General features: G+C 45.7%; 1 long non-coding RNA gene across 1 annotated transcript; it reads left to right on the forward strand.

Moving 5' to 3' along the window:
- Nucleotides 1-243: 243 nt before the first annotated feature.
- On the forward strand, nt 244-3714 carry LOC147081893 (uncharacterized). The gene is made up of 2 exons (XR_015076390.1): nt 244-1195; nt 3022-3714. It is a non-coding gene; the product is annotated as an uncharacterized LOC147081893 (long non-coding RNA).
- The last annotated feature ends 4979 nt before the right edge of the window (nt 3715-8693 follow it).

An 8693-nucleotide genomic window follows, 5' to 3' on the forward strand; every position in this document is an offset into this window, starting at 1 on the left:
GGAGCGAGCCGGCGGCGAGTCCTCCAACCAATCGGGGAGCCCGAGGGGCGGGACTAGCGGCACCCAGTGGGCGGGGCTGGAGGAGCGAGCCGGCGGCGGGTCCTCCAAGCAATCGGGAGCCCGAGGGGCGGGGCTAGCGGCACCCAGTGGGCGGGGCTGGAGGAGCGAGCCGGCGGCGGGTCCTCCAAGCAATCGGGGAGCCCGAGGGGCGGGGCTAGCGCCGGCTGATTGTCTGATCCGCAGGGCAGCGAGTTTCTCCAGTCCCTTGTTCAGGGCCCGGGGAGGCTGTGGGCCTTTATTCCCCGCATTGGACACAAGGCTCTTTGTCTCAGGCATATGGTGACGTCGCACTGAAACTTTCCGCTGTCCTTTACAAAGATGGCTGCCGTTAACCTGGGCCTGTAAGGGGAAGAAATCCCCGCAACTGCAAACACGGGATCTTCAGGTTATTATTCGGGGCTTGCCTCCTGCACGAGTTGTTTATGAAGCCTCCCCACCCACCTACCGGTCCATTACTCCCCTCCGTCGCCCTCCCGGCTTCAGCTCCTCTCCAACTCCGGTAACGCACTGCGCATGCTCACTATACCGGCCCCTGCTGCGCCTGCGCGCTGGGCTCTTGTAGTCTGGGTGCGGCATGTGGTCCACCGCGGGGAGTGCTGGGTAAAAGACATAGAAACATAGAAGATAGGAGCAGGAGTAGGCCATTCGGCCCCTCAAGCCTGCTCCACCATTCAATGAGATCATGGCTGATCATCCAAATTCAGTACCCTGTCCCTGCCTTCTCCCCATATCCCTTGATCCCTTTAGCCTTAAGAAATATATCCAACTCTTTTTTGAATATATTTAATGAACTGGCCTCCACCGCCCTCTGTGGCAGAGAATTCCACAGCTTCACCACTCTCTGGGTGAAGAAGTTCCTCCTCATTTCAGTCCTAAATGGCTTACCCCTTATCCTTAGACTGTGACCCCTGGTTCTGGACTCCCTGGCCATCATAAACATCCTATCTGCATGTAGTCTGTCCAGACCTGACAGAATTTTATAGGTTTCGATGAGATCCCCTCTCAATCTTCTAAACTCCAGTGAGTATAAGCCCAATCGACGCAATCTCACCTCATACATCATTCCTGCCATCCCAGGTATCAGCCTGATGAATCTTCGCTGCACTCCCTCCATGGCAAGAACGTCCTTCCTCAGGTAAGGTGACCAAAACTGCACACAATACTCAAGGTGCGGTCTCACCAAGGCCCTGTACAACTGTAGCAATACATCCTTGTTCCTGTACTCGAACCCTCTTGCTACGAAGGCCAGCATACCATTTGCCTTCTTAACTGCCTGCTGCACCTGCATGCTTACCTTCAGCAACTGGTGCACAAGAACACCCAGGTCTCTTTGCACTTCCCCTTCTCCCAATCTATTGCCATTCAAATAATAATCTGCCTTCCTGTTTTTGCCACCAAAGTGGATAACCTCACATTTATCCACATTATAGTGCATTTGCCATGTTTCTGCCCAATCACCCAACCTGTCCAAATCGTACTGGAGTTTCACGACATCCTCCTCACAGCTTACCCTCCCACCTAGCTTTGTGTCATCTGCAAATTTGGAGATATTACATCCAATTCCCTCATCCAGATCATTAATATATATTGTGAACAGCTGGGGTCCTAGGACCGATCCTTGCGGCACCCCACTAGTCACTGCCTGCCACTCGGAAAACGACCCGTTTATTCCAACTCTTTGCTTTCTGTCCGCCAACCAGTTCTCTATCCAAGTCAATACCTTACCCCCAATCCCATGTGCCTTAATTTTGCACGCTAATCTCTTATGTGGGACCTTATCGAAAGCCTTCTGAAAGTCCAAATACACCACATCCACTGGTTCTCCCTTATCTATTTTACCAGTTACATCCTCAAAAAATTCCAGTAGATTAGTCGAGCATGATTTACCTTTTGTAAATCCATGTTGACTTTGTCCGATCCTGTCACTGCTTTCCAAGTGCTCTGCTATTACATCTTTTATAATAGACTCCAGCATTTTCCCCACTACCGATGTCAGGCTTACCGGTCTATAATTCCCCGCTTTTTCTCTACCACCTTTTTGAATAGTGGGGTAACATTAACTACCCTCCAATCCATGGGTACCGTTCCAGAGTCGATCGAGTTCTGGAAGATGACCAGCAATGCATCTACTATCTCTCGGGCCACTTCCTTAAGTACCCTGGGATGTAGACCATCAGGCCCTAGGGATTTATCAGCCTTCAGTCCCATCAATTTTCCTAACACCATTTCCCTACAAATACTGATTTCTTTCAGTTCCTCCTCACCAGATTAGTGAATGGAACATGATTTACTGTGATCAGGACCCCAGCTGTTCAGATTGAGGACTGAACCATGTTCATTCTAGTAGTCATGGTTTGTTTCTGCTGATCTTAATAACTCCTGTATCTGCGCTGGAGATTAATATTCTGTTTAAATAGTGAATAAATAAAGCTCGAGGAACAGCACCTCATCTTTCGATTCGGCACTTTACAGCCTTCTGGACTCAACATTGAGTTCAACAATTTCAGACTTTAACACTTACTCCCATTTTTCATGCTGTATGATTTTGCCATTCCCCATTTGTAACATTTTCCAAGACTCGGTTTCACAGCCACATCCCTTTCCTCAGCACCTGTCTCCGGTTCCAACTTATTCCACGTGGATTCCAACTGAACTTCCACCCTTCGTGTTTCAGATCCACCCAGGATAACTTTCCTGCCTCTTACCTTAGTAATATCTGTTACATCTCCAGCTTTTTCCAGTTCTGATGAAGGGTCCCAGACCTGAAACGTTAACTCTGTTTCTCTCTCCACGGATGCTGCCTGGCCTGCTGAGTATTTCCAGCATTTTCTGTTGTTATTTCAGGGAATAAATAAGCTTTGTTTCAAACACAGTGTGTCAAATATTTGATTTCTCCATAAGAGAAGACGAATTGATGTTCTGTTCCAGACTGTTTAATTTTCGGGCCTTTTCTTACTCTAGATTATTTCCGTTCTCATCTCGTTCGCCTTCTACCACATCAAACCCCAAGCTTGCTCCATTTGAGTACACGACTTGTGGGTGTCATAGACTGAACTGTAGTGTCTCACTTACACTCAACTGCCATCAACTGGTCCAGGCAGCGGGCGGTCGAGGGGGTCGTTCGGCCTGACTGCCTGCCTCTCTTCCGGTGGCCCTGGAGATGGAGCACGCGGTGTCCGCTGGCAGGCTCGAGGCCTTCCGCGACCGGTGGGCACTGCGGGGACTGGAGTGCATCATCACCCCGGCCAACAAAATTTTAATTTAATTTGTTAAGTTTCATTTAATGGTTTATTAAGTTACAGTTTATTTGTTTATGATCCCTACAAAAGAGTAAACTCATCTGCACACCGCAGGGACTGGGGTGCTTATCACCACAGGTAATGAAATGTTAATTGAATTATTAAGTTTCCTTTAATGTTTTAAATTAAGCTACAGTTTATTTGTTAACACAAAAGAGCACACTCAGCTGCAATTCCTTTGAACCATAGCTTTATAGAACTATCTTGCATAGGTTTTGAAATCTGTTATTACCTGTATCATTTAGTAAATCTCCTCCACACGGACTGCACGTGAGAACCTTTGAAAGGTTCTGATCTTTGCAGTAGTAATTTCTGAGCTTGATGGTCCAGTTGATTTAATCTCTTGTTACTAACATACCTTGCACTATTTCTTTCATTGAGATAATTATTTCAAATACTTCCATTATCAGGTCTTTAGCTCCTCCATTGATCCCTGTCAATGGTCCTTTGTTAGGGGCTGTGGTTAGGGTGTAGGCTTAGGGGTTAATGGTTGTGGATAGTGGTTATTGGTTAGGATTGGGGTTAGTGGTTGGGGTTAGTGGTTATTGGTTAGGATTGGGGCTAGTGGTTGGGGCCAGTGGTTATTGGTTAGGATTGGGGTTAGTTGTTGGGGCTAGTGGTTATTGGTTAGGATTGGGGTTAGTGGTTGGGGCCAGTGGTTATTGGTTAGGATTGGGGTTAGTGGTTGGGGCTAGTGGTTATTGGTTAGGATTGGGGTTAGTGGTTATTGGTTAGGATTGGGGTTAGTGGTTATTGGTTAGGATTGGGGTTAGTGGTTATTGGTTAGGATTGGGGTTAGTGGTTATTGGTTAGGATTGGGGTTAGTGGTTGGGGCTAGTGGTTATTGATTAGGATTGGGGTTAGTGGTTATTGGTTAGGATTGGGGTTAGTGGTTATTGGTTAGGATTGGGGTTAGTGGTTATTGGTTAGGATTGGGGTTAGTGGTTGGGGTTAGTGGTTATGGGTTAGGATTGGGGTTAGTGGTTGGGGCCAGTGGTTAGGATTGGGGTTAGTTGTTGGGGCTAGTGGTTATTGGTTAGGATTGGGGTTAGTGGTTGGGGTTAGTGGTTATTGGTTAGGATTGGGGTTAGTGGTTATTGGTTAGGATTGGGGTTAGTGGTTGGGGTTAGTGGTTATTGGTTAGGATTGGGGTTAGTGGTTATTGGTTAGGATTGGGGTTAGTGGTTGGGGTTAGTGGTTATTGGTTAGGATTGGGGTTAGTGGTTGGGGCTAGTGGTTATTGGTTAGGATTGGGGTTAGTGGTTGGGGCTAGTGCTTATTGGTTAGGATTGGGGTTAGTTGTTGGGGCCAGTGGTTATTGGTTAGGATTGGGGTTAGTGGTTGGGGTTAGTGGTTATTGGTTAGGATTGGGGTTAGTGGTTGGGGTTAGTTGTTGGGGCCAGTGGTTATTGATTAGGATTGGGGTTAGTGGTTGGGGTTAGTGGTTATTGGTTAGGATTGGGGTTAGTGGTTGGAGCCAGTGGTTATTGTTTAGGATTGGGGTTAGTGGTTGGGGTTAGTGGTTATTGGTTAGGATTGGGGTTAGTGGTTGGGGCTAGTGGTTATTGGTTAGGATTGGGGTTAGTGGTTGGGGCTAGTGGTTATTGATTAGGATTGGGGGTTAGTGGTTGGGGTTAGTGGTTATTGGTTAGGATTGGGGTTAGTGGTTGGGGCTAGTGGTTATTGGTTAGGATTGGGGGTTAGTGGTTATTGGTTAGGATTGGGGTTAGTTGTTGGGGCTAGTGGTTATTGGTTAGGATTGGGGGTTAGTGGTTATTGGTTCGGATTGGGGTTAGTGGTTATGATTGGGGTTAGTTGTTGGGGCTAGTGGTTATTGGTTAGGATTGGGGGTTAGTGGTTATGATTGGGGTTAGTTGTTGGGGCTAGTGGTTATTGGTTAGGATTGGGGTTAGGGTCTAATTGGAGCCTGAGCAGGCCAAGTGATATACGAGGTCGACACGTTACCCAACTTAGGCTTATGTGAATAAACTCACACAACCAAATAGTTTGAGAGAAGTAAAAATGCACAGTTTAATGTACAGAGCGCTCTGGGAGAAGAAGAACAGTAGACCCCGTGGTCTCAGCTGCCAGCTTCTCGGTTTTACAATAGTAGCCGAGCTTCTTTTATACAGTTTAAAAACAGGAAAGGTAGCATATCAGCAGTTATTACATTAATTCCTTGGCCAATCTGGTACTTTAGCATCCTTCAACTTTGGCCAATCCGATACCTTAGCAACCCTTAATCACATTCTGTCAAAAACAAGTTAATTATATTATTATACCGTTAGCTATCTTCTTTCACAAACAACTTAATTATATTAATGTTAGCTAGCTTCTTTCATGTGACATGTTGGTATTTCGCAACCCTATTCTCAGTGATACCTATGACCTGCCAGTTGCGTAACCCCGCCCTTAAACACCCTTTACCTCCCTTCTTCTTCCTAAACATAATTTTTCGCTCTTACAGTTTTACCCCAACAGTTGACTAGCCGTTCCTGTCTTACGTCTGTACAAGTGATATCACAAGTTGGTGCAAGCAGATCAAGTCAGCTGTCTGTTATGCCAGTGTCTGCAAAAGTCAATAAATGTCAAGTATTTCAGCAGGCACTACGGTGCCATTTTAAATTGTCCTCCAACAGCCCCTCCTTTTGGTCCTGGAGCACGATCCTCTTGCTCCCAGATGACCATCGTTCTTCGTTTCTTCACAGGGTTGGTTTACAACCACTGACTCATCTCGTGAGAACCGGCTGTTCCGGCCACGTCATCATACGTTTCTTCTTCACCCGTATTTCTGGGCAGGAGCTCGGTGTATTCTTCGACAGAAGCTACTGGCAGCACAGCTTTCACAGCAGTTTGACAGCACATTTTAATGATACTCAATGCACAGCACAGCAGTATACATATCACAACTATGATCAATATCATTTGCATTAGCCAAGCACCCCAGCCTGATCCTCCCAGTAACCAATCAAACCATCCGCCTCCAATATTGGATTGATGGAGCAAAGCTACTTGTTTTTGAATATGGTCTGCTAGGTTGGTAATATTTTCAGAACTGTCTGGGATATATGTATAGCATTCTGCTCCGATCATGACACGTGTACCTCCCTGTGCAGCTAGTAGGTAATCTAGTGCCATTCTATTTTGTAGGGCAACAGTTCTTAGGGCTACCATTTCGGCACTCATCTCTCTCAGGGATTCAGCCATGTCATTGGCTACTCCCTCAATTATGGTTGCCAATAACTATATTTCTTGAGAAGTAAACACTATTCCAGCCGTGGGGAACATAGCTCCTAGTACCACCTGCCAGGTGGGAAGTTCTCTTTTAGTACGACTATGCTTGTGGTGGTCTTTCAATTCCTTTATGTGGTGTACGTATGGTACTACATACCCCAAATAGCATGATCCTGCCCAATTCTCTGGTAGCCAGGGGTATGCTCTATGACCGCATATGAAGTATGTCCCATTATAGGCTGTCATTATCTGTCCCGGTTGTTCGGGGTTTATGTTGGCGCGGAAGACGGTAAAACCCATCTGGTTGTCAGTATCTGTTCGCCTGGTCCCATTCCATGGTTTATTATTGGTCAAATTCATCAAATTGGTGGTATTGAACCACCAGCTTTCCATGGAATTTCCTGCATTATATGTGGTAAAATTTTGTATACAATGACTTTTCCCCACATCAATTCTGATCCCTTCAGTCTGTTCTGTACCGCGCTCCCAACATATCTCTGGGATCGGCTGGCCCTTTCCTGACGTATTGGTAAGGACTAAAAAGGGGGGTTCTTTCGTATAATCATATGTTGGCTTATACCATTCTTTAAAATTTTCTAATGAATATCCTCCCCCCCGGAACTCATTCCTTAGGCTACTCCATTTCTGTTCCCATGTTTTTCCGAAGGTGGATAAGGTGGTATTTTTCTGTTTCGTATGATTTTTATTAATTATCCATTCTGCCATATCTGTGAGGTTCAAGGGTATTGGTCGCAAGGGTATCCCTCCTTTCGCATGAGTGGGAGTATGGCTACATACCGAACAGGCATCTATCCCACTCAGTTTGGATTACTTATATGACATATATAAAAACGTATTTACATGCAGCTCTCTTTTCTTGCGGGAGTTAAGTATACCTTCCGTGACAATACCAATTAACGCAACTATACATAAAACACTTAACAGCCTCATGTTGTTTTGGGGCTGTCACCTTTTGCTTGCAGTATTCAATCTGTAGTTTTAAATTACATGGTTTTTTTCTCTCGGGAACAATTTATGGGTTATAGACTTTTAATTGGGTCCAATGTTTCCACTTTCCTACACCCCTTATGTCCAGACAGGCACAGGTGTCTCCACTGATTATAACCTCATAGGGTCCAGACCATTTTGGGGCAAATCCCGGTTTTCCAGGTAAGTTTTTTAACATTACCTTAGATCCAGCGGGTGGAACCTCGGGGAGCATTTGTAATTTCAGCTCCTCGTCCCTTTCCTGTTGACGGTTCCTCACCCCCGCCCTCATTTCTTTTAGTTGGTTACTTAGTTCCAACACATATCGTTTTAGCCTGTCTTTTAAGGGCCCCACATCTGCTCCACCTGTTATAATGCCTTCTGGTAATTGCATTGCTCGTCCTGTCATTAGTTCATAAGGGGTTAGTCCAGTGGTACGATTGGAAGTTGCTCTCAACTTCATTAATATTATGGGTAACACCTCCACCCATGTTTTTCCCGTTTTGGCTATAGCTTTGGCCAGAGCTAATTTCAAAGTTCTGTTCATTCTCTCTACCATCCCGGAGCTTTCGGGGTGGTAAGGTATGTGGAATTTCTGTTTGATTCCCATCAATTTGCAAATGGTTTTTACCACTGTTCCAGTAAAGTGCCTTCCTTGATCAGAATCTATTTGCAATGGTACTCTCCACCTTGGGATAACTTCTTCTGCCAAAAGACGCGCAACTGTTAATGCGGTACAATTTCGGGTAGGAAAAGCCTCTACCCACCTTGTAAACTGATCAATTATTACTAAACAATATATTTTTCCATGTGATGATGGCAGGGGGCCAGTAAAGTCAATTTGTAAGTGTTCCCAAGGTCCCCTAGGTTGAGGCTGATGTGCCATTCTAATTTTTACAGGCCTGCCTGGATTATATTGGTGTGGAGATGCCGGAGTTGGACTGGGGTGGACAAATGTAAGAAGTCACACAACACCAGGTTATAGTCCAACAGCTTTATTTGAAATCACAAGCTTTCAGAGCGCTGCCCCTTCACCTGAAGAAGGAGCAGCGCTCCGAAAGCTTGTGATTTCAAATAAAGCTGTTGGACTATAACCTGGTGTTGTGTGACTTC

The sequence above is a fragment of the Somniosus microcephalus genome, unplaced genomic scaffold (genome assembly GCF_052327205.1).
Source record: "Somniosus microcephalus isolate GS21.2 unplaced genomic scaffold, FLI_Smic_1.0 scaffold309, whole genome shotgun sequence".
NCBI lineage: Eukaryota > Metazoa > Chordata > Chondrichthyes > Squaliformes > Somniosidae > Somniosus > Somniosus microcephalus.